The sequence below is a fragment of the Arvicanthis niloticus genome, chromosome 1 (genome assembly GCF_011762505.2).
Source record: "Arvicanthis niloticus isolate mArvNil1 chromosome 1, mArvNil1.pat.X, whole genome shotgun sequence".
Classification (NCBI taxonomy): domain Eukaryota; kingdom Metazoa; phylum Chordata; class Mammalia; order Rodentia; family Muridae; genus Arvicanthis; species Arvicanthis niloticus.
This window is the reverse complement of record NC_047658.1, coordinates 102,445,568-102,472,083: the sequence shown is the minus strand read 5'-3', so window position 1 is coordinate 102,472,083 and position 26,516 is coordinate 102,445,568. Positions and strand designations below refer to the sequence as shown.

General features: G+C 45.6%; 1 protein-coding gene across 4 annotated transcripts in view; it reads right to left on the bottom strand.

Moving 5' to 3' along the window:
- Ptpre (protein tyrosine phosphatase receptor type E) overlaps window positions 1–26,516 on the bottom strand; it is a 148,739-nt gene that overhangs the window by 63,348 nt on the left and 58,875 nt on the right. Inside the window, exons 2-3 of one of the 4 annotated variants that reach the window (XM_034508050.2) lie at window positions 21,083–21,105; window positions 18,307–18,345 (exon numbers count right to left, since the gene is read on the bottom strand). The exons of 1 other annotated variant lie outside the window; for it this stretch is intronic. The gene's annotated coding sequence lies outside the window, so the exon portion shown is untranslated. Of the gene's footprint in view, window positions 1–16,763; window positions 16,857–18,306; window positions 18,346–21,082; window positions 21,106–26,516 lie in introns of those variants that run through there. 2 more of the 4 variants (XM_076912289.1, XM_076912291.1) reach the window with 2 other exon arrangements.

Below are 26,516 nucleotides of genomic sequence, written 5' to 3'. Positions count from 1 at the left end.
ATGAGGGCATTTCCTCCAGCACCAGGCCTGACTCAGCAGGTGTGCCAGCCCCCAGTCTGTGAAGCCTGTCTGGAGTGCAGGGGTGGGATGCATCCCAGGTTCACGGGGCAAGACTGGAAAGCCTCTGGAGAAGTGATTCGGGAGTGGACAGATTTGAGTGGCTATCAAAAAAAATGGAGAAACATCCCAGATACACCCACACACTAGAATTTCTTGCAAAGAGAGTCCTGGCAGTCTACCAGTGCCCCCGTCTCTCTTTCTGTGAGCTTTTCTTTAGCACACTAAGTGACCAAGCCAGTCTTTGGAAGCAAGTTCTTAAAGGCAACATTTTAAAAGCCTTTTCAAGTTCCACATAGCACCCTCTCACCTTCTCCTGTGTCTGTTCTGCCTACAGAGTGCACATGCACACATATCCACACGCCTACACTCACACACACACACACACACACACACACACACACACACACACACGAGCACCACACAGAGGCTTCTCTTTAATTCAGAGCAGTTATCACAGATCCCAAGCTGACAGGAAGTTAACAGAAGTCCTGTCTTTGTCCTACTGTCCTCCCCAGCCTTTGCAAACAGACAACACAGTAAGGTGCGCAGTGAGCTACAGATCCCACTAGAGAGGTGCTGTGTGGAGACGTAAATGTGCAGGGACTCTTCCATCATCCACGGCTCCCAGGGAAGTTGTAGATCCTGAACAGCAGCTTCCGATCCCTGAACACTGTCACCTATGGACACTGACTATGGATGCCTCTGAATACTGCTGCTCTGTATTTCTGGACAGTGACCTCCATGGATTCTAGTAGAATTCTTAGCGTGCACCATGGGAGCAGCTAAGCTGTTGGGTGGAGAGTCAAGAGGTTGTAATGCTTTCTTGGCTTTGTACGGTAAAAAGACTGAGGTTTACAGATAAACTGACTTAAAGGAATGAAGCCTGGTATTTATTCTCAGTGGGAAGGCTGATCTCATAAATACCAGAAGCACTTCACAGGTAAGCCAGCGTCTGTGTGGCTTAACCACACACACAGCAGCAGCATTAGCAATTTAAAAACAGTCTGATCATAGGCAGAACAGTCAAAAGGACACGGTCTTAAACCAGAAGCAGTCCGCTTTACAAAAAAAAAAAAAAAAAAAAAAGTAGAGGAAAGAAGCAATTCAGCTCTGGAAAATAACAACAACACAAAACAAAACAAAACCCAAATAAACAGAAACAAAAAACTTCCCTTTCCAGTGTGGGAATTTCAAACCATGGCTCAGTCCACTTCCTGTTGGACAATTACTAAACAACGTGCACAATTTTAATCTCAGTCCAAAGATGCTTGTCCAAAATGCTAAACCTCTCCTCTTAGCTTAATGGATACTTCGGTGATTTATTTTGTTTTGTTTGTTTTGTTTGTTTGTTTGTTTTCGATGGGGTTTCTCTGTGCAGCTCTGGCTGTCCTGGAATTCACTCTGCAGACCACAGGTCTGCCTGCCTCCTCTATCCAAGGACTGAGATGAAAAGCATGTCCCACCACTGCCCACGACTGACAACTGGCTCTTACATTTTGAGCTCAAGAGAAATTGCTTATGTGTTAGAATGCAATCTATGGACAGAAGAAGGCACCAATAGGCATGCCTTATCTGTGTTGTGCCGAGGACCCGACAGCTACATGGATGTTGCATTTTTTTTTCAAAAGGCAGCTTGAGCTCCTGCACACACTGGAAATAGAACTGCTGTGACATTTCTGAGTTATTGAGTGCCAACATTAGATAGTAAATTAAAAATGGTTGAAAAATGTGTATGTCTCATAATGTAAAGCAGTGACGGAAGGGGCATTCTAGAAATCCCCTTTCCCATCTGTACTGCACCTCTATGGAATACCTACTCAGCAGGTAATCAAGTCCTTCAAACCCACGTCTCCAGCTCCAGAGGCTGCTGGCCTATAATGTGAGGGTCCCCAAGCAGGCCATGGATGCACAGGGTACCATATTATTTATGCAGGCATTCCTTCCTGTTGTCATTTTCCTTAGAGGTTGTTGGCTGCTGGCATTTGTATTCTCACCAGAAACCTGGGCTGCTTGTGATAGTGCACACCTGTAAGTCTAGGAGACAGAGGTCAGCCTGGTCTACATAGTGAGTTCCAGGCCAGTCAGAGATCTGTAACAAGACCCCATCTTAAAGTGAAGCCAAAGCAAAAATCCAGCAGGGAGCATTTACAAAAGGGGGTATTTCTTGAAATAAGTACTTGAAAGTAAATTCATCATTCAGAGTATCTGTATTAGTCAGGGTTCTCCATAGTCACAGAACTTATGGAATATCTCTATATATTAAGCGAATTTCTTGTAATGACTTATAGTCTGCAGTCCAACTAACCCAACAATGGGCAGCTGTGAATGGGAAGTCCAAGAATCTAGTAGTTGCTCAGACCTAAGAGGTTAGTTGTTTCAACTGGTCTTCTGTATAAGCTGGAATCCTGATGCAGCAGGTTCCAATAGATGTGCCGGCAAGTAAGTGCAAGCAGGTGAAGAAGAGAGAGCCTTCTTTCTTCTATTGTCCTTATGTAGGCCTTTAGCAGAAGGTATGGCCAAGACTAAAGGTGTGTACCACCACACCTGGATTTGAAACTTGTTCTGTCCTAGGCTGACCTTGACCTCAGAGATCTGCTTGCCTCAATCTGTTGGGTTTAAAGGTGTGTAGTACCTTGCCTGGGTCCAACCTTTTCATGAGCACTATACCTCAAGATATGGATCAAAAGCATGTGTCACCCTATGTCAAGATCCAGGACAGAAACCTGTGTCTTCCAGCCTCAAGATCTGGACCACAGGTGTGCCCTTCATTTCTGGATTATAGTTTATTCCAGACGTAGTCAAGTTGACAACTAGGAATTGCCATTACAGCATCACACTGATTTTAATAAAAAGTTTTAATAAAAGATAGCATAAAGTAAAATATAGTGCCATCCTAGTGAACAGTATCCTTGGTGGTTAGAAGCCTTCTGCTCACCAAAAATAGAGAGGAGTGGACCTTGAGAGGGCCCCACGCCCAGCCTAAGGTGGATTCACAGCCCACAGAGACAGAGAAGGCACAATGAGAGGTCTCTGTCATGTGCTTCTCTTGGTGTTTCAATTCAGCTCTTAAATAAAAATCAGTTCACTTTCAAAAAAATTTTGTGTGAGCCTAGCTCACTGAACTTCAATGAGAAGTGAAGAAGACAGGAGGCCGGGAGTGTCCTAGGGTTAGCATTTCTCCTTGAATATGTCCAGAGATATTCCCTTTTATTGTATCACGCACACCCATTTAAATCAGGATTGCACTTTTAACAGATGCTTGAGTGGATAATAGACAGCACCGAAGTATCGTGGGCTTGAGGCACCTTGCCAAAACTGAAACTCCCCATCTATTGACTAACGGCTCCCACTCCCCTCAGCTTAGAAAACACTTCTATTTCAGACATGACCTTGGAGAGATAACTTCTCATACCAAACTCATCACTTACCTCTCCCACAGCACACCCTAAAATGAAAAGGGAAACGAGCTCTCAGTTTGACTTCCTATCCTGTTATCTGGAAGCCTGAAGTTCCCATAGCCACCCAGTCTTGAGGAAAGCCCCCTTCCCCTGAGATGGAGTAGACCATTCTTCAGATTGGGTCTTTACTTCGGATTCCACAAGTAAACTGAGATCTCATCAAATCCCTGGGAACACACAACTTCATAAAGAAACCTTGCTTCTGCATCTCAGGACAGCAGTGCAGGTGCACCCCAAATGTGTATAGAAAGTTCTAACAAAGCATCAGGCCCTGAAAGAGGAACAGGAATACCCCTACAGCTGCATGTCATCCTTCCAGGAGAGCTGCTTGTTGAAGTCTCCTACATTTTATATTTTGAAAGACTATTATTGCTCTTATGAGCAATCTAGGCATGCATTTTAATTTTACCTCAAGAATCTAAAGTACTGTGTACCGAGTGTTTCCCATGTGCCAAGGTGACGCTGCATATTTGTGTGTTCTCTTTCCTTTGGCTCACTAGTATTTCTGCCTCCAATAAGAAACTGCCCAGAGTCTCTAATGGCCACCTAGGACAACAGGGATTGTCCAGAGTCATTCTGTGTGGCAAGGACAGGGACCAGGTTTCAAATAGCCAGGGAACAACCCTGCGGATGGAATGCCCTGGGCACTTACTCCTCAGCTGCCGAAATTGCTGTCTTGCTTTCCTCCATGAATTATATTATCACATGAGTTGTTAGTAAATCCATTTATTTTCTCAAAAATTTCTTGCCCATTCGTTTTCTGTCCATAAAGAAAGTCTGAAGCAATCACTGAAAACCACCTCTACTGCAAACCGCCAACGCCGCTGATTGCGAAGGGATCTGAGATCTCTTTTATTCCCGAAGGGGGCCATTATTTCCACTGGTTGCCATGGTGATGGCTGCAGTATTGCTGCTGTGTGTTCAGTTTGCAATCGCAGTCACATCGCACACTTAAATCAAACCATTCGCCTCACATGGTACAGGCTTTTCTGAAAACAAACAACTCGTCGTGTACAACATCATTAAATGGGCTCTGAACTCTATCCCACAGTGTTGAAGGGCTGCTCAGAGGACCATGTGTGTGCATGCTGGCGTAAATGTGATGGATACAGTGGGACTTGAAAAAGGATATAGCATCTTAAAATGTATCAACTTAGTCCCTGCATTAAACGGTTAGGGAAAACATTCATATCACTATTGATAACGTGCAAAATAGTTTTTAAACAAGAGAAATAATGAAGTAAGAAAGGAGAGGTACATGTTTTCTTGTTGGAAAGTCTGCCTTGTTCACTCAGATCTAGTTTTATTCCTGTTGCTGTGATGAAACACTCTGACCAAAAGCATCTTAGAAGAGGAAAAGGCTTATTAGACTTAGACTTCCAGGTTATAGTCCTATCACTAAGGACAAGTTAAGGCAGAAAGTCAAGCAACTAGTCACATCCCAGTCAATAGCAGAGAAGAATGAACACACCCATGCTGCCTGCTTATTGCTTTTGCTCAAATAGCTTTCTCTCTTCTTACACAATTCAGGACCCAGCCTAGGGAATGGTGCCACCCACACTGGGCTGGGTTTTCCTATGTCAATTAAGAATCAAAATAATCCCCATAGACATGCCCACAGGCCAATTTAATCTACGAAATCCCTCAATGGAGGCTCTCTTCTCTAGTGATTTTAAGCTGTGGCAAGCTATTATTAAAACTAGCTACTACATATTCTTCCATGAATAAGCTTGGTTTCCCCATTGCACATGCACACACACACACACACACACATACACACACACACACACACACAGAAAGAGAGAGAGAAAGAGAGAGAGAGAGAGAGAGAGAGAGAGAGAGAGAGAGAATACTTTGAGAATTCTACCTTAAGAAATATGAAGGTTACTGAACTTCTCTGCCATCAGTGTCCTGGCTTGCTGAGAGATGAATCACTCAAAGTTCAAACTGGACTTGAGCTCCAGGCTGGTGATCCTCTGAGGGTCTAACCCAAGGATTAAGCTTTTGAGTAGAGTGCTGATGGTTTAGCCCAGCAGCAGCTGCAGAGGGCAGGGGAAGCTGCCTTGAGAGTGGCCACTGCAAGCTTTCCTTTACCCTCCTTGCCAATCAGGATGCTCAGGGCTGTCGTCAGCTTCCACCTCAACAGGGGGTGTTATTAAAAAGGGAGAAATACCCTGGATATTAGTCGTTGCTACTTGTAAAAAGCAAGTAATTATGAAGCTGGACCCCGATAAGGAAACCATTAAATCTATGTTTCTATGTTTGAGAGAAATTAAGTTAATCCAAGTTTGAAACATTTTTTGTTGTGGGATTCTCTCTCTCTCTCTCTCTCTCTCTCTCTCTCTCTCTCTCTCTCTCTTTCACTTTTGCTTTGTGTCCCTCACATCCCCTTCCTGAGTCTCCTCCACATGGCATGACTGCAGGCTGAGAAGTTTTGTTGTTTTAGTGACACAAAGAAAACATTCTCCACCTAGGAAAGAATGTTGTGGGGACCTCAGATGCAGGCTGCCATCATAAATGGACACACTTCTTACAACACCCACCCCAAAAAGAAATGAGGGCTGCGACATTTACAGTAACTCACAGCAGCCTGGACATGTTAGCCCTGCGCCTGAGTGCATACCCGACCTTCTCCCTCCTCATTAGAAATGTTTTCATGAGCACAGCTTCTGTCAAAGAACGAGACTGAGAACCGAGGTCAACAGTTAGGTGGTGGACTGGATAGTCAGGAGTTGATTGAACCATCCCCTGATGCAGAGGTGCAAAGAGAGTAAAATGAAGCTATAGGCATATATACTCAGAAGCAGACCTTAGACTGATACAGTATTGTTGGAAGTGAGGGATCTGATGAGACTGGAGAGATGGCTGAGTGAGTAAAGCACTTGTCGTGCAAGCGGGAGAGCCTAAGTTAGAATCCCAACACCCATGTAGAAAGTCCAGATGTGGTGCTGGTCTGTAACTCTAGTGCTGGGAGGGAGGAGACACTTGGATCTTCAGGCTCCCTGACCAGTCAGTCTAGCTGAAATGGTGAGCTGTAGGTTCAGTGAGAGACATTGTCAAAAGAAAAAAAGAAAAAGAAAGGAAGGAAGGAAAGAAGGAAGGAAGGGAGGGAGGGAGGGAGGGAGGGAGGGAGGGAGGGAGGAAGGAAGGAAGGAAGGAAGGAAGGAAGGAAGGAAGGAAAGGGCAATAGAGGAAGACCCTCAATGTCCACAACTGGCTTCCACACAAGGGCATCTGCACACAAGTGTACACACACACACACACACAGAGAGAGAGAGAGAGAGAGAGAGAGAGAGAGAGAGAGAGAGAGAGAGAGAGAGAATGAATTTTGAATAGGCTTTAACCCAACATTTAGAAAGATGAAATGGAGCTAGCTTGCCCCTTTCACACCTGTGTGTGGGCATGTGATCTGCACTCAGCCCCCAAACACACCTGCTCTTCCATGTTTGCTTTCTACCATGATTCTAACAGGGCAGCTTCCAGGTTTTCCCCTTAACATGCAGTTGTCTCCGTATGTGTCTCTAGCCCTTTAAAATCTCTTTGGTGACACACCGGTAAAGTTACATGTTGCCAGGCAACAGAAGCTCCCAACACAGCACATCCTTCAAGAAACCTACTCCTTTCCAAATAATTAGACATCATTCACTACTCCATGTCCACACCGGGAATAACATGAGCCTTGACATCCCCCTGAAATGAAAAGTCAATCATACCAATTCCTGGCAACAAAATGTCCATGACATGAATTTTCCAAGAGAAATGAGACTCACCCCAAGGCTGACATCTAACACAGGACCGAGCCAGAGGCAGATGGCTTGCTGAATGAACTCTGAGAGAAAGCTCCCTCTTTTGCGCTAAGGCACATCTTATAAATAGAGGTCAAATCCATTTGGTTCAAGGTGAGCCAAGATAACTTTTTAGTGTGTGCATGCATGACTAGGATAAACACGGACAGAATGCAAAATGAGGCAAGGTGGGATGATTAGGTTCATAAATGGGCTATTTTCCTTTGGCACTCATGTAGGTGGTTCTCTCAGTGTAGCTATCCTGTGATCTCTTCAAAAATAATAATTGAATAAAGTAGCATCATTGGAAACTAGTTTTCCACGTAGGTGTTTAAAACAACCCTACTGCAGATGTTGCTAATTAAATTAAATTAAATTACCAAAGGCCATGGTCCCCATCCAATCCAACAGCTCAGGTTCAGTCTTTAGACCATCGTAGGCAACTCTGTGGTGCTACTTTGGATCTATGACCTCGAGAGCCTTATTGAAACCCACTTTCAATTGCATGTGTTCATGTACATGCACACGCACATGTGTGTGCTCATTGCAGGTGCGCGTGTGCGCTTGTGAGTGTGTGCTTGTGTGCGTGTTTTACACGAGTACAGTTAGCTTTGGAGGCCAGAAGGGGACACTGGATCCCTTGGAGCTAGAGTTCCAGGTGGTTTTGAGCCACCTAACATGGGTACTTCATTTGCAAACTGAGCCTCCCTGCCTCCCTGTTGCTCCCTCAAACAGGAAAGTGGAGTTACCCACACAAAGTTTCCCAGTGGTATAGCTCTCCATTCTGCTCTGTGTTGGCCATATCTGCATTGGCTGCCCCAGTGACAATAACCAAAGTGTCCTTCTAGCTTGCTCTGGCTTAGGGACAAGTTTAGCAGGAAGCCATACACATCCTGAGCTTCAAGGAAATGAATGGGAGAAACTAGGCACTGGGGCTCAGAAGACCTTGAGTGGCCTTCCCTATGGTGAACTGGTGGTTGGTATTGCCAGCCGTACCTTTCACCTCATTCTTGAGTCCAGAAAGCGGGAGATGTGCTGTGAGTCCTCATCTCTGAGAGAGATGAGAGAATCTGCTGGATGTTGGACGGTAGAGCCATACTGCCTGAGAGGCCTCTCTTGCCACCCTGCCCACATGGAAAGAGGCACCACAGCACTGATGCTGAGAACAGGTCCATTCTCTTTGTTAGATGAAACTCCCACATGATTCCAGGGCCTTGCTTTTGGACACAGGTTTCAGTGACTAAACACATCCAGGCAGAGGAGCTCAATGGTAATAAGTGATTTTAATCAGCGGGCACATCATTAGCTCTTTGAAACAGTGGAAGGAGGGATTGGGAGGACAAGAGGCATCAAAACTCCAAGTTGAACTGAAAAGTGTAGTGCTGGCTGGCATGGGAGCTGGCGCAGAACCAGAGCGGGGCTCTTCCCTGTGATCAAGCAGAGAGATAGCTGGAAGTACCAACATGTCCAACTGACTCCTGCCTGCACAATCACAAAACAGTGCAATAAACTTGGCCATATCCTGCAAAGAGGTCACAGGAGCCAGTGGTGCTGACAAGGAGGAACACTGAAGAGTGCCTGAGACACGTGGGGTGTTAGTTGATGTTGGTCTTTCTTTCTACCCAGGTTCTCTGGTTACATTGTTGCCACGTGTGTGTGTGTGTGTGTGTGTGTGTGTGTGTGTGTGTGTGTGTGTGTGTGTGAGAGAGAGAGAGAGAGAGAGAGAGAGAGAGAGAGAGAGAGAGAGAGAAAGAGACAGACAGACAGAGACAGACAGAAAAAGAGACAGAGATAGAGACAGAGACAGAGAGAGACAGAGAGATCTGTCCAGAAGGCCCATGATCTCATGACAAAAGGATAGACAAACACAGCAGGCCTAAACAGTGGGATGTATTTCCATGATAGCATCATGCAGTAGGACAGAGAGGCAGGGCATATGCCCTAGGCTTTGGGTATTGCGTGAGACAGACAGAGAAGACCTTTCCAGAAACAGGTAAGAAATCAGGGGTCACTCGACTCTAACTGCAAAGGACATATGCTCTTGTTTCTACCACCCCATGAGTGAGCACACAGTAAGCTGACCACGACTCACCTCCAGAGAAATGTGATCTGCAAAGCCCTGTCTTGAGGCCTAAGGCTCTGAACTGTTGCTCTGAAATCCATTCTAAATCTGTTACCTTTTGAGTTTGTGTTTTGCAGGTAAAATGGACTGTGGCAGACATTCCGTGAGCTTGGTGTCTTGATCCACACCCTGTCTACATTCTGCCACACTCCCCAGATTCATCTGCTACTGTCTGCCCCTCCCCTAACTGCCCTGCAGAAGACAGGGCTCAGGCACAGGAAAGTGGAGGTTGTGTGGCCTCCATCCCCCTGCCAAGTCCAAGGCCTGAGAGTGCCCCTCTGCCTGAGGGAGGATGATATTAGAGAGAAATAAAGTAAGCAACACTGATGAGGACCAGTCCAGAGGGGACACAGAAGAAAAGAAAGGAGCTTTTCTTCAGTGTCCTTTGATCAAGTGACCCCGAATTTGATGCGTCTGGCTCATTCACCGTGAGTGCTGCCCTGGGCCGAGTAAAGAATGCCCTCTCTCCATGCTGGTCTGCTCATTTGTTTGCACAGTCACAGATTAGTTTTCAAGCTTTCTCAGATCTGCTAGGTGCTGGGCAAGTCCTGGGGACTCAAAGACAATGAGTTCATTCACCAGTGATGGCCCTTGCGGCCTCATGTCACAGTCAGATGGGATAAAATAGATGTTCCTCTGCCCTGGGCTGTGATCCGACCAAGCATGATTTAAGTTATGAGTCACATAGTATAGAAAATGTGGATTGAATAGGAAATGGGAAATAGGAAAACAAGTTCTGCCTTCAGCTGGACTCTGGTTCTGTGTCAGTGGGCAGTGTCCATCCCGGGTCTGCCTTCTCCCTCCCTGTGATATTTTGTTTCTTTCAGCAATGACCTTCAAGGAGGGAGACCTCTGACTTTTGGTCTGAGGACTTCAGACAATCACCCCCAGTATCTTAGACACCCCCACCCCCATAGGACTCTGTCTTTCACCAAATCTAGGCTGGAAACAGCAGGTTGTTCATTCCTTTAATTCTCGCAGCTGCTGGCTTTCCAACTAAAATATAAAAATGTATCGCAAGGACACAGCTGTATGCATGGCAGACACCTTCTGAAAGTGCACTGGAGCCCAACTAAAATAAAACAAGTCTCATTTCTGAACCCTAAGAGGTTTAGGAGGTCAGCACACTTGGGATGGAAGACAGAGCCTGCTGTCCACAGACAGTTAAGATTGCCTGGAACAGAGGCATGGCTCCCTGACCAGGGGTTTGGGTTGGGTTTGTTAGGAAGAGGATCTCCTGTCAGTGCTGGCTGGTTTTCTAATCATCTCTTGGGCTTGTGGTACAGATCTAGATGCAGTTGTGGTTCTGTGGTTCCTGGGCTCTTGAGGGGGACCTTGGGTTTTCAACTCAGAGTTTGGTTCCCTGATGAGGCATCTGGATTTCCAATGAGGTGCTTGGGTTTTAGATACAGGTAGATCAGCACCCAAAACCCAGGAGGAAGGAATAAGGAATAAGAATAGGAGGAAGGTTGTTGCTCCAGCTTGCTGTCTCTCTGTAAATGTATACATGTGTCTCCTGGGCTCCAGTGGGCCCAGGAGAGCCAGGCACAGCCACCTGTCCCTTCTGTCTGCACTAGCACCTCCTGAGCCCGGGCTCTAAATGTCGGGTTAAGAATAGATTGGTGGGGCTGGAGAGATGGCTCAGCAGTTAAGAGCACTGGCTGCTCTTGCAGAAGTCCTGAGTTCAATCCCCAGCAACCACATGGTGGCTCACAACCATTTGTAATGGGATCCGATGTGTCTGAAGACAGTGACAGTGTACTCACATACACGAAGTAAATAAATCTTAAGGAAAAAAAAAAAAAAGAATAGATTTGTGGAGTGGAGAGGGTGGGGCTCAAGAACAGAACTCTTGCCTAGGGTGTGTTAGGCCCTGGTTTCAATCTCCTGCACCAAATAAACAAAAAGCAGCTCGTTTTCAAAGCAGGACACTCAGCTGCTGCCTTTGTAGTTTTAGGAATCTCCACTTGTAGCAAGACTGCTTTCTGGAGCATTGCTTCCCCTGAAGTATAGTGGTCATATCCCCTCAATCTTCTTATTAAAAACATTTACTTTGGGCTTCTTACGAACATTTAGTGTGTGTGCATGTCTATGTGTGTGTATATGTGCTTGTGTGTATGTAGTGCAAGTGTGTGTGTGTGTGTGCATGTGTGTGTGTAGTGTATGTGTATAATGTGTGCATGTGTGTGTCTCTGTGTTTGTGTAGTGAGTGTGTGTGCGGGGGAAGTGGGGGTCAGAGGATCAACAAGTTGAAGGAGTTGGTCCCTCTTTGAGTTACATGGGACTGAACTCCCTTTACCAGGCTTGAGGCAAGTGCCTTTACCTGCTGAGTCATCTCACTGGCCCTCATTCTTGCAGCTGCCACTTTTTCTTCATAACCTCCCCCATCTAGCAGGCCAGTCTGCTCTGCTCATCTTTCTGCTGCCTCTGTGAGCCGTTTGGTGGCTGTGTTTATCTCCCTCCTGGATTCCCAAGTGCACAGGTTTCACTGTAAAATATGATACTGGGGTCACACTGAGTTGGCTATAGGGGAAAGCTGGGACCACTTAGCCAGCAGTCCCCCTGCTCAATGTTCAGGCCAGTGAGGACAGTCTCCTCATAAGGCCAGGGTGGTCCACATTTGGGTACCTCCTGTAGGAGAGGCACGTGGTGAGAGTTTGGCAAGAGAGGGGACCAAAGAGAAGAGGAACTGCTCTGGGGGGTTGGTGTATTTCTGGTGTTGATTTTGATGCAGGTCGTGACCTAGCTGAGCAGATGGAAGCCATGTGGAGTGAATGACAGACATGAAGGAAGACCCATAACAATGGGACAACTGATGTTCTGGCCAGGCTTTCCAACAGGGATGTCTAGCATGAGGCTTTCCAAGGGTCTCAAGATTAACACTAAAATCCCTGAAAACTCTTCTTAAAATTACAGAGCTCTGGAAAAACACTGCGATAAAAGAAACGGTTTGGCTGTTTAAGAGGCAGTCCCCTCTTTAAAGAACAGCACAGCACACAACTGTCATTTCCCAGGGCAGGTTAAATGCCATCCCTTCAGGGACATGGCTGGGTCCCTTTGTCTCCACAGCTGAGTACCACATCGCTCGGTAGATATCAAAAATAATGTTTTAAAGGAAACATGACTTAATACTCAGCTCAACAGGAGGAAAACACACAGCCATGGACAGTGAATCACTCATTAAAAATTAAATCAATCCACCCACAACAGGAAACAGCATAAGAGAATGTCAGAGCTGGCTTCATATTGGAAGGAAGCCAAAATAGGTTTGTGAACTAGAAATTACTGGGACTGACGGTGGACATGAGTAACTTCCAACATCTCAAAGACATACACTTTTTAATCTGACCTCTGCCAAACTCCCCAAGTGTGGGGCAGGGCAATATACGGGAGTCCATAGTTTCTAAGCATATTAACTGGCCTTTGCAGTGAACCACCCCCACAAGTGAAATAAAGCACCTTGTGGCTCCCAGAAGGATTCCGTAGACTGGATCTGAGGGCAGTGGAGAGCCACCCTCTTGTTCTGCATCTGTGGGGTTGAAACCCCGAGCCTCCAACATTGGACAAGTGCTTGACCATCCAGCTCCAGCCTGAGCCCACTTTGTAAAGTCAAAGTTCACAGAACTCCAATGTTTGTTTATTCTTGTTGCCTGTTAGCAGCAGAATGGGAAGATAACTGACTGCTTTTCAAATAAAAGTTTTCCATTAACAAAACCTTCCTACGATTCCTTTTTTTTTCTTTTTCTTTTTTTTCTTTTCTTTCTTTTTTTCTTTTTTCTTTTTTTGAGCAGATTGAGAACAAATAGAAGTGGACAGAGAGGAGGGCCTCAGGACAGCTGCTGTCAAAACAGAGATTATGATCTCAAAGATAATAATTTGCAAACCCATCCTAGTAGGGACTAACCTTGTGGGCCATAGTCATGGTTGATACACAGCAGTCATTATCTGTTTGGGACCTCTGTCATTAGCTCAAATCCAGCTATCACAGAGTCTTGTCTAGATGGGACCTTTGTAAAAATCCTTACCCAGTCCTTCATATCTTAGAAAAAGAAGGTGTGACTCGGGTGAAGGAACACATCCAAGTCCTTTGGCTTTTCCCAAATAAAACCATTAAATTAGCAGGTTTCTGGTCCCCACTGGCTTACCATCTGTCCTTATCCGGGTCTCCTCTAAACTCCTGCATAAAATTCACATTCATTTTTGCTAGAGCAAGGCCTCAGACTAACCTTGCAAACTAAAACAGTTCTAGGGTCTATCACTTGTGTGTGTGTGCGTGTGTGTCTGTGTTTGTGTGTGTGTGTGTGTGTGTGTGTGTGTGGGTGTGTGTGGGTGTGTGTGTATGCACAAACATGAGGGTATGGGTGGAAACCAGAAGCTGATAGTGACAAGTGTCTCTCTTACTTTTCTTTTGAGGCTGAGTCTCTCACGATACCTGGGGCTCACTGATTTATCTAGATGGGCTGGCCAGGGAGGCTCAGGAATCTTCTTGTCTCCACATCCCTGATACTTGAATTATAGGTGTGTGCCACCAAGCCCAGCTTTTTATGTGAGTGCCAAGGATAGAAACCCAGGTCTGCATGTTTGCACAGCAGGCATGTTACTGACTAAGTCATCTCCCAGGCCCCCCAGAGAACATGTTTTTTAAAAACCATATACAACTATGAGACTGCAGGAGATGCCGATAAACATTTGACGAGGGAGTCGACAGGCTGTGTTGGATGGAAACCCAGTGAGGGTGTGAAAAGAGACTGGAAGACTGAGTTTGGTTAGCAGATAACATGCGGAAATCTCTGGGAACCCTGGCCAAGATCAACTTGATGGTCATGAGGTTGTTCCAAAATACAATGATCCACCTGCCAGCTCTGTGCACAGCCCATAGAATGCTGTGATTTGTCGGTGTGCTTGGTGGGCTTGCCCAGCTGTAAAATAATATTTTTCATTATGGAGTCCCTTCTTACACATGTATGACTCACCTTGGGTGATGGGTAGGAGAGCTGACTGGCATTTAAGGAAGAAAAGGACTCTGCCAGTTTGAGGGACTCTGGGAAGAATTTGTTGGTTTTCTTTAGTGGATTTCAAACAACTCTGCCAAGATCAGTCTATTAGTCTGCTATAGGGAATGGCACATAGTTCATGTTCAAGGTAACATCTGTAGGGACTGGAGAATAGCTCAGTGGTTAAGAGCATATGCTATTCTTATGGAGGACCTGGATAGTTCCAAACACCTGTGTCAGATGTCTCACAGCTGCCTATAGTCTTTGCTACAGAGGTCTCTGCTACCCTTGGGTACCTGCACTCATATGCGTGCGCGCGGGCACACACACACACACACACACACACACACACACACACACGCTGGAATGCAAACTATAATGTTACTAGGTTGCTAGCCCCCACAGATCTTACTGCCTGTCCTATTGACTTACTTCTTCAGCCTGCCTGGGTCTGTTTTTTCCCTCCCTCGCTCCGTCCCTTCGTCCCTCCCACCCCCCTCTCTCTGTTTCTCTCTCTTTCTTTCTCTCTGTGTGTGTGCTTATGCACATGTTTGTGGTGTATGTACTAATGCAGGAGCAGAAGCCAAAAAAAACCCTTAATTGTCCTGCTCTCTCTGTGCCTTATTCCCTTAGACAGTCCCTCTCTGGAACTAGGGCTATGGCCAACATGCTGTAGGGGTCCTTCCGTCTCCGCCTGCATAGCACTGGGGTTACTGGGGATGCAGATATGTGACTATATTTGCTCTTTTACATTGTAAATGGGGATTTGAACTCAGGTCTTCAAACTTGTTCGGCGAGGGCTCTTACTCATTGACTGTCTCTCTGGCCCCTGGTTCTGATTTTTTAATCTTCAAGGCAGAGGTGGCAAGGCATCCCCAGACTATTTCCAAGCATGTATGAGGCCCACATAAAAATACATTTAAACATGCTTTATAAACTGTCAAGTGTCCTATACTAGATGGACCTTATAATAAATGAAATTTGTGCTTTATGCATAAGGTATTTAAACCATTTAGCAAAACAGGAAACAGACCAAGCCCTGCTCTCCAAAGAATCATTTCTATCAACATCAGAATGTTGTTCTTCAGCAGCCCCACGGTGATATGGCAGCTTTAACAGACACACATCTCAATATCTTGCTATGTATCCTAGATTGACCTCGGGCTCACAGCAATCCTCCTGTCTTAGTCTCCCAAATTCTGGAACTACAGGCATAAGCTTCCCTGTCTCATTTATCTGCACCATTTCTCATTGTGGATCAACCTGTGAAGTTGTCTGGGATCACCAACATGTTCTTAAAAGGTGGCTGAGATCCAACTAGCCCTCACAACAAAACAGCCCGAATCCAATCTTTCCTCCTGCATTTGCCTATTTCTGTTAAACAGTACCAAGAACCCATGATGTGAAGCCTCTTTGTTCAGCAATTCCACGGGATCCTTCCCCTAACATTTTAAGTACCTTCTATCAAACTTCACATCATATTGGGTTCTAGAAAGTCGGTTCAGATTGGCAGGTTTTGCAAAGATGCTGTCTAATCTGTTGCTTGATGTCTCAATTGCCATGGGACATACTCTTGTTTGTAGAGATGCCACTGAGAGTAAGTTCCCAACTATGTCCCTATCTGTCCTTGCATTTGGCACCTTGACCTTGCTCCTAATTCAGAGGTCAGTGGGTCCGAGAAATCTCCCTGTATCTCATACCCACAATGGGACTCATATATTTCTTGTCTGCATTGTAAATGATGGCACCCTCCAAGCTCTGCTGCCCCTGTTGTTGTCCACACCATCTGTTCTACCATTTGGACTCCACAGACAGGAAAACCTCACAGGACAAGGGGAGCTGGCCTTCACACTAAAGACACAAGTCCTGAAGACCTGGCTCATGCCCTACTTCAGGAGGCACCTCTTCCTCCTTTCTCAGTGGGCTACTTTTAATTACTTCCTAAATCCCAAAGAACGATATTAAGAGGGCACTCCTGATGATAAAAATGCCTACTTGATAATAGGTGAAAATTGTTTAGGACTCTCAAAAGAATAACTTCACCTTTGATTCCTTGTGGTCTGATGCCCCTCCAGACCCCTCCAGACCCAGACAGCAGCTCCTTGCTGGGCCCAGTTCATGGCTGGCAGCTTGGGCTGTTGTGGGACCAAACTTGCTCTCGGACAAACCCAGGTTTCCTGCACAGGGCTGGACAAAGTTAGCAGAGGTGTTTGCCAATTTGCATTCAGTGAAAGCCTTGATAATTTTTAACCTAAATTTTGGGTACTTTAGAAATTATATGATAAGTAAGCATGGCAGAAATCTAAAAATGACAAGAAAGGCTCCCCTTGGGTCCCCTCTTTACCTCTTGTCCAACTGGGATGATGCATAGCAGCCATCGTGGCCCTGGGGAATCCATGTTTCTCTGTTAGCTGAAATGGATTTTGAGCTGAATGTCAAGGTCTGCCGTAGGGTGCGGTGATGAGACAGGAGTTTATATGGAAAACCCAAGTTCCTTTTTCCCTTCAGGTGGAAAGAGTGACGGATGGGGGATTGCCTGCCTCTGTGTGTGACAATAGACTTCCTACCAGACTCTTCTGGGAAGCACTTCTAGAAAAAAAGGTGGAAGCTCCCTAGGGTTTGAGACTGGAAGGCCATGAGTCACCCTCAGTTCTCAGAGTGCATTCCAGACCTCCACAGGCTTTCAGGGGTCAGCAGTGGAAGGAACCTTTCATTGCTTCCAGAAGCTCTACTAATCTGAGAGGAAGCTCAGGGAGCCAGGAACTAACAGAAAGCCCAAGTGCATGCAAAGGGCTCACGGAGGGCCCAGGCCACACACCCTGCAGAGCGACACCTCTTCCTGTGCTGTGCTTACTTAGTCTTGCTCCTTCCTGTGATTCCAAAGGCTACTTCAGGGCACGCAGCTCCCGCTCTGCCTACTAAACTCACCCCAGACTTCCACTTAAGGGTGCCCCCACCTCAAAGACCAAAGGCAGGAACTATTATTTGAAAATTCAGATTACTATCTTGCTTTCATGGTCATTCATACCAACACCACCAAGCATTGACTCAGAGGAGAAAAACGAAACATGTTTTGAGAGTGTGAAGGGCGGAGCCATACGTCAGTCCTGGTGAACTGGTGAACGCCCAGCTGCTATTTGATATTAGCACTTTCGTTCAGTTTTTATCCCTTTGGTATTTCCATGAGCCAAAGTGAGACCATCACTTTACAGCAGTATTTGCTTTTTCTTGGTCATGGCCACCCTTAGATTTTAAAGTGGAGATACTCATCGAGTCTGGAGAATGTATTTAAACCATAATTATCTGTCTTCCATAAATTCCTTACTCTCATACTTCATTGCATTAAATTCTGGACCACAGGAACCCACTCAGCTGTGACACTCTCCAGATGAAAGACCTTTGGCCACAGATAAGCATGACAGAACTACTCCATTGTTCTGTCTTTTTGATTTTGTGAGCCAGCTTGTGGTGTGTGTGTGTGTGTGTGTGTGTGTGTGTGTGTGTGTGTATGTGTGTGTGTGTGAAGAGGCCAGAGGTCCACATCAGATGCTTTTCTCTATTGCTCTCTGACTTATATTTGAAGCAGGCTAACTCACTGAACCAGGAACTCACTAATTTGCCCAGGGCAGCTGACCAGTGAGTTTCACGGATTGGGTTTGTTTCTGCCTCCCCAGTGTTGGGATTCCAAGTGTGTACCTGCACACCCAGCTGTTTATATATTTGTTAGGAATTGAACTCAGCTCTTCTACTTGCATAGCAAGAACTTTATTAAGTTTATTGTTAAATGCAAAGTTAAAAGGGGTGACTCTTGCTTAAAAGACTCCCCCCCCCCAAAAAAAAAAACATGGACAAAAGTGAGTGACATTCTCCAGTTTCAGGGAGCTTACCTACACTACCCAAGCAGACTGTCCAAAGTTCCAAGTCACCTAGAAGACAGTTTTAGAGGCCAGAAGTTAGAAATCATTCTCTGACCAGTCACTGAAATCCTGAAGCTCTGTGCCTAAGTTTCAAATGTTTGCCAACGAAGACCAAACAGGTCAGAGAATCTTGCTTGCAGCCCAGGAAGCAGAGTCCCAATGAAGGCAGAGGAGGTTACTTTGTCCACTCCTCAAACATGCCTCATGTCAAATAGAAAGATTCCTGAAGTCAAAAGTGTGTGTGTGTGTGTGTGTGTGTGTGTGTGTGTGTGTGTGTGCCCTTTGCTGGCATGTGTGGGGCTAAAGGCTGACATTGGGATGTCTTTCTCAATCATATACCTTTTTAATCAAGGCTTCTCACTGTACTTGGAGTGTGATTGGTGTTCTCCTACACTGGTTGGTCAATTGGCCTTCAGGATTCTTCTGCCCTGCCCACTCCTAGCACTGCAGTTGCAGGCACTCGCTTCTGTGCTTGGCTTTTTATGTAGGTACTGGGGGGGGGGGGGTTGGAACTCAGGTTCTCGAGTGTGCGTAGAAGACACTTTACTATAGAGCCATCCCCAGACCCATATTTTTAAAGCCAGGAACTGAGTGGCTGACTAAAGCAGAATAGACACAGAGTCAAAGGTCAGGGCCAAGAGGATTGGAGCTGCTGCCTGGATATCACAGATTCACACAGGAAACACAGACACACAAAAGTCAGTTTAGCATTGCTGGGCAGGAGGTCTGGTCTTCCAGCCCTCTTGCTGGGTTTAAAACAGGGCTCAGAGGGGAGGAGAAGCTGAGGCCAGGCTAGCAGCTGTTGTCACAGGATCACTCATTTGGACAGCTGCTGGATCGCTGCTGGGCATCAGGGCAGTGGACCAAGAGGCTCGGAAATGCTAGAATGGGAGGAAGGAAGGCTGACTCTGGACAAGCCAGCCCAGGGTGAAGTGCCAAGGAGCACAAAGGTCACATGCTTAGAACCAACCAGGATCTGTGTCCTGTGTTTCAAAAGATAAATCCATGGGGCCTAACCTATGAATACTTCACTCCAGCACAGAAGGCACATTAAAAACAAAACAAAACGCTCAAATCCACAGTGTCATGCTTTATGTGCGTTCACGCCAACATGCACCAGTCAACACCTCTGCCTTATTGTTCCAAGACAATAGGGATTGCTGACTCGAAATTAAAGCTTTATCTCACACAAACGGTTCCAGTGAGCCTCCCCTTTGTTCCCACTGTGTCCATTTGCCCAAGCAGAGCTGGATGGCACTCATAATCGATGACATCTAACAGCAATGAAACAGATAACAGGACCATAAAACCCAGAAAGGACAAAGGCTTCCTTCTTTCTTAGCTTGATAAATTCTGGGTCATCATTATCCCACTTTGCCGAAAGAAAGAAAGAGCAATCCGAGTAACCCACTTTTGATAAAATCAGGCACAACTGCACCCATTTACATTCCAATGGAGAAATACCAGTGGAGGACGCCCTTGCCTAACAGAGGAGGCCAGCCAGGCCAAAGAACCAATCTAACAACCTTAAAATCTGCAACACAGTAAAAGATTATTCTTGTTTTTATTTTGTTATTTGAGACAGGGTCTCATGTAGACCAGGCTAGCCTTTAACTCCAGACATCTTGCTTCCACCTCCCAAGTCTTGGGCTTACAGGCATGTGTCAGCATGCCCCAGTAGTAAAGATATTTCAAAGGTGGCTGTGTATTTGGAAATGGGACTTCCTACTTCGCACTCTGGTGATGCCCATTAAGTGCAGCATATCAGCTGAGCGTTCCTCTTCTCCTCTTGTGACCACAATGAAGCCATTTCTAAACTCAGATTCTGTGGGGGCTTGGTGGAGTATGCCCTAAACCTCAATACTTACAAGGCAGAGGCAGGAGGATCATACGAATTTGAGGCCAGTCTAGTCTACATAGTGAGTTTTAGGCCAGTCATACCTACAGTCTTAACAAGCAAGCAAGCAAACAAATGAAACAACCAAACCCTTAGACTCCCCTCTCTCTCCCTTTCTTCTGAAAAGGAGAACAGCATTAAGTTGATTTAAATGTTTTTGAAAAAGGCTATGAAGGGGATGATGGTAGTATAGGTCTGGAATCTCATTTCTAAGGATGCCAAAGCAGGAGGATCGTGAGTTTGAGACCAGCTTTGGCAACATAGTGAGAACTTATCTGAAACACGACAAGACAAGACAAGATGTGGGCCTTGATGTTTAAAGTTGTATTTTCTTACAGGCACCAAAGGAGTAGAATTTGGCTGTTACCTGGACCCTGACGGTGTACAACACAAGATTCCATGACACTGATGATTCTTTACCAAAAGTGCCATTCCGAAAAGCACCCTCTTAGCAGTTTTCCCCATGGCAGCAGATCCACTTCTGAGAAGGAGTCACCCTCATCAGGCCACCATGTGCCACTGCGCACCCTAATGGGTGTTGAATGTGTGCCACTGAGATAAGGTTGTAAAAGAAACAGGGCAGAGAAAGGGAAGCACGTGGGAACAGTTTATAACAATGTCTCAGGACACTGAGTGGCTGAGCTATATTCAAATGCCAGGAGGAAAAATAAAATAATGAGAAGTGTGATGTGAGCCGTTGAGTAAGTTAAGGCACTACATTCGCATGTCACCCTCTGACCATATGGAATGTTTCTCAACAAGATAAGCCTTATATAACAATTAAAACTCAGGCATTTTAAGCTAACCAATCATGCATTGGACATAATTTTTAGAAAGTTATGTACTCACCGAGGGAAAATGAGGGCTATAGTCTGAAAGAGAAAGAAGAAGAAGAAGAAGAAAAAAAAAACATTAGTTTTCTGGCAACAGAGTTGGTCTCTCACTTGGGTCTCCTATTTCCAAAAGTGCTAGTCCCTGGCACCCTTTTCAGGGTCTTCTGGAGACTGCTTGATCTTCGTGGTAATTTCTTTTTGCTACATACATGGGCTTTCAACACCTATGACCTGCACCAAACCTTCTTGTGCTCTTTGGCAGCCTATGTGGCTCCCCAGGATCTGAAGTGTTTGACACCCAGCTCTCAGGGACCTGATATCAATAGGTTGCTGTCCCTAGTGAGGGCTGTAAAGGTCCCACCCGCAGCATTCCCCACACCTTCCCTGAAGATGGCCTTCCAATCTGGAGGCACCTTTTTAACTCCACACCCCTGGTGTCATCTCTGTCTAGTTTAATCAAGCCATGTGTTCTTCCTATTAAATAGAATTATTAGATATAATTTACATATATCTTTTTCCCATTCAGAATGTATAATTTATTGGTTTTTAGTATACTTGAGTATTTAGTAACCCTCATTAAAATCTAATATTAGAGGCTAGAGAGGTGGCTCAGCCAACAGCTTGTTGTTTTTTGCAGAGTGCTAGGATTTGCTTCCCAGAACCAACATGATTCACAACTCTCTGTAATTCTAGTGCCAAGGGATACATCATCTTCTGGTTTCCTCAGGTTCTGCACACGTGTGGTACACAGGCATGCCATGCAGGTAAAATACACACTGATATAAAATTAATTAAAAAAAAAGACTTACAAATCTAATATAATAAGATCATTTTCATCATCCAAAAAGAAACACACACTCCTGAGTTCGCTGTCTACCACTCTGGTCTCTCTCTCTGGCTTCTGACAACTACTCAGTTTCTTTCTGTGGATTTTCCTATCCTGGCATTTTGCAGAAATAGACTGATAGGATATATGACATTTTGCAATGAGACTCTTTCATTGAAAATAATGTTCCCGAGTCCTATCCATCCCATAGAATGTTCTAGTACTTCACTTGCTTTTACTAACAAATATTTCAACCCCCCCCCCCCCCACACACACACAGTCTGTTTACCCATCCATCAGCTGATGGATACAACTCTGTGTTCCTGTTGGTGAAGTAGGCAACCCCACATGAGGCTTATCAGACTTTCATCTGCCTGCCGATGGAGCTGTGGCTGGGTTGCGATTACTCACACAGTTAAAGGGTAGGATCAGTTTTCAGTTGTCTCTATTTTAAAATAGCTGGCTCACTCCGTGCTGCTTTCTACCAGATTGCTTGTGATGATAGCCCTGGCAAGGCTGGTTACTTTAAAACAAATTTAACAATGTCTCTGCAGTACAAATCATAGCAAGTTATTATAAATTATTATATGGTTACAAATTTAGAAGTTAACTCACGAAATAGTCTTAAAGCCACAGAAGCAGAAAACTAATTCAGGTAACTGAACAATGTGAGAGCTGCTTGGGAAAATCTGCACTCATTATACTTCTGATGACACGATGGATATCTGCTTTGGCCATTAATATGTAACATTGTGCTGGGAATCTTAGCCAATGTAATAAAGCAAGAGGAAAAAATACAAGACAGAGAAACTAAAAAAGAGACGTATAAAGTGTACGTCTGAGGTGGCAAAATGGTCTACGTAAAGACCCCTAAAGATTTAAAAAGCCCCCATCACTAAGACACGCACTTAGCGCACAGGACAAAGGCAGCTCACGAATATCAACAGTGTTAAACAGGCCTACAAAAAAAAAAAAAAAAAAAAAAAAAAAACTGTTGAGGGAACAATGGTAACTCCATACTCAGGGAAACTGACAGCCCTGGAATCACACATTCATTTATTAACCACAAACCAACAGCATTCACCATCTATTTGTAACATCTGACACTGTGTGCTATCACGTCATTCCCTAGGGAAGGAATCAAAAATAATGAAGAGGCAGCATGTTGAGTTGCATAGAGTTATAAAGGGTTCACAGCATGCCACAAGGTCCCATGTAACATAATGCCCAAGCCCAAGGCAGAGGCTGAGTGTTGGGCAGAAAGTGGTTAATGTGGACAGGTAAACTGTCTTTTGTAGAACAGTTTATTATAAAACTTCACCCTTTTTGAGCAAATATGGAGACAAAGTGTGGGACAGAAACTGAAGGAAGGGTCGTCTGGAGACCATTCCACCTGGGTATCCATCCCATGTGCAGTCACCAAAGGTAGAGGCTGATGTGGATGTCAGGAAGTGCATGCTGACAGGAACCTGATATAGCTGTCTCCTTAGAGGTCTGCCAGAGTCTGACATATTCAGATACAGATGCTCACAGCAAACCATTGAACTGATCAAGGGGTTCCCAATGGAGGAGTTAGAGAGAAGACTGAAGGAGCTGAAAGGGTTTGCAGCCCCAAGAGGAGAGCAACAATACCAACAAACCAGAGCTCCCAGGGTCTAAACCACCAGCCTGGGAGCACATAGGGAGGGACCCATGGCTCCAGCTGTATGTGTAGGGGAGGACGGCCTTGTAGGGTATAGGTGGGAGAGGAAATCCCCGGTTCCATGAAGGCTGGATGAACAGTGTGGGGGAATTCGAGGGTGGGGAGGTAGGAGTGGGGGAGGTAGGTGGGGCACATCCTCATAGAAGCAGGAGGAGGGGGGATGGGATAGGGGGTTCCTGGGTGGGGGGGATGGGGTAAGAGGATAACATCTGAAATGTAAATAAAATATCCAATTAAAAAAAAAAAAAAACTTCCGTCTTTTTACTCACCCCAAAATACCCAGAGACAACGTTACCAAAAGTGCTTGCTTGGAGTCAGGCAATGGGAAAAGCTAAGGTGGACACTGCCTCCACATTCCCAGAGTAATCGACACGAATGCTTAAAACTACCTTCCAATGCTATGCTGACTTGTTTCAATATGAAGTAAAGCCCAGTAATAAACAGAGGCTTCTGGGACAGGACTACAGCTGGAGGCACAAGACTGGGTCAAACCAAACTAAAACCACAAAGGAAAAAGCTAGTTTGGTGTGGAAGCCCAGGCTGTTTTGTCAATAGCTAGGTAAACAACTGAACATAAATAATAACTCAAAACCGAACTTTGAAGTAATGTATTGTTGTTGTTTTTTTTTTAAACAGAGTTTGACTCCCCCAAACTTCAGGTAGTTCAATGGGTTGAACATTGTTGGTCTGTGCTTCATGCATGATTGGGTAACTATGGATTCCTCTAAAGCAGAGCTACAGCAAAACCACCACCACCACAAACAGGCTCTAAAAGAAACCTTCACCAACTAGACACTTCCTTTAGCCTGAGGCATTGTAGACGGTCCACATTTCACTGAGCAAAACCTCTAAAACTGCACATGAAACATTTAAAGCCTGGGGGTTGAGGTGGCAGTTGATGTGGGCAGTTTGTTCAATATCCTTCCACAAACTAGAAGCTTCCTGCTCTTATCTTGAAAGCCAGAATCCTCCAAAAAGGGGAAGGAGGGAGGAGGGGGTGGGGAGCTAGGGGGACAGCTTCTATTGTTTCCTTCCCTCCACACCTCACAGCTATTCTATGAGGCAAGGGAAGGGTGTGTTCTCTAAAGATGGGGACCCTACAGCTTGTGGTGTGAGGAAGGAGGGAAGTAGGAGGCTCCTCCAGCCTACTACTCTTGGCTGCATCCCCTGGCCTTGCTTACTCATAGTTTGGGGTGGTAGCTTTGTCCTCTTATCGAAGCCGTAAGTAATTCCTTCAGGGCAGTCACTGTCTTCCCTCTCTAAGTTTTTAGTGTCCAAGGCCCTGCTTGCCACAGCCTGGAATGACATTCTGCTCCAGGCAGATTTATTCCTCCAAATTCCTCCCAGTTCCACTGTCTTTCAGTCTAGAAATACCTGGAAAGAGCCAGACAGGCCACATCCCTCCTCTGGGATTGAGAGTAGTCTGAACTGACCTGCTACAGAGGACAAGCTGGGGATGGTGGTGCCTGAAAACACAACCACATCCATTCAGAACAGAGAGGGAGGAAGCCTGGCTTACTCTGGGAAAGAGGCTGGTGACAGCATCAGAAAAGGGGAAATCCACCCTGAGCAAGGCCTGAGGGCAGGCAAGGGCAGGCCCAGGAAGAGAGCTCCCAAAGGAAGTAACCAGCAGCTAGGCTTGGCCCTGAAGGTTCCCAAGATAGAAGGACCCAGGAAATGGAGTCACTGTGCACCAAGCTTCATGAAAAAGACAATCGAGTGTAGTGTTAGAAGTCCTCGGAACTGCTCTGACTGAGGATACAGTTACAGTTGCTGCTGAGGTGGACAGAGCTAGCCAATCATTCTGAACTCAGACAAGAGCAAAATGTCTTTCCGTACACCAGTGGCCCACGTGCGTCTCGGGCAATCCTGTGGGCAGCGTTTTGCTGCCTGTAACTTATCTATCTACAGACTTTTTTTTTTTGAATGGGCGATACGATTTTAAAAATTGTGGAAGCGCTTGCATTTTACTTTAAAACTCTTGCGCTCGTTTTTCATATTTGAAATGTGACAGTTGAAGACTCCATAGAGCAAAAGGCACACAAAATTCTATGTGGGGAAATACCAGGGACATTGCCCTTGAACAAATCTTATTGTGAATAATATCAGACCTGGCCAAGTTCCTCCATTCTGGCTGTGTTCTGGCTGCCTTCTCTTGAGATTCCGGTTTTCCCAGAAGGCACTGGTAAATGATTCAAGACCACTGGGGTAGCAAGAATTGTTATCCGTTGTCAGCCATAGTAACCCTCAAGCCCAATCACTATCCCCACAAATGTACAGACTGGCCAAACAGCAGGGCACTGCTAGAAATAGAAGAGTAACCAAGGCTCTATCAAGAGAACCACAGGCAATGGGGGATGGCTGTACCCCAGCCATGCCTGGAGCTTGCCTGCGTTCCATCAGACAGCCACATGATGCTGCCAGGGGGTGTGGAGTGCTGAGAGCGTGTCCTGTTTCCTAATCATCAAGGCTGCAGATTACACAGATCTCACACTGCCAAGTCTCACAGTTTTCTTGTTTACCTTGTGGATACCAGCAAAGCTGCTACTTCTCCATCTTCTGATGCACCAAAGAACAGGGAAGAGCGGCTGAATGTAGAGGAGGGACGTCTCCCCACACAAAGGAGTGTGGTAAGATGTGCCTCTGCCTATCTCATAGGTTCAAGCTACCCAGACAAGGAGGAGAACCTTTGCAACAGTGTCGCCAAGGTAACATCACCTCACTGTCCATTTGTCAACCCAAACAGACTAGCACACTTTCTCAGTGTTGGACAATTTCTAGCAATTATTCTCAGGCAAGATACCTGCTTGCTCTCCACCCAATTACATATGACACTTCTCTAACTGCTCACTGTGGGGTGCCCGCTTGGCATATTAGTAAGCTAGCGGAACTCTTGTTTGCAAGCACAGGCCCGGTGGTTTC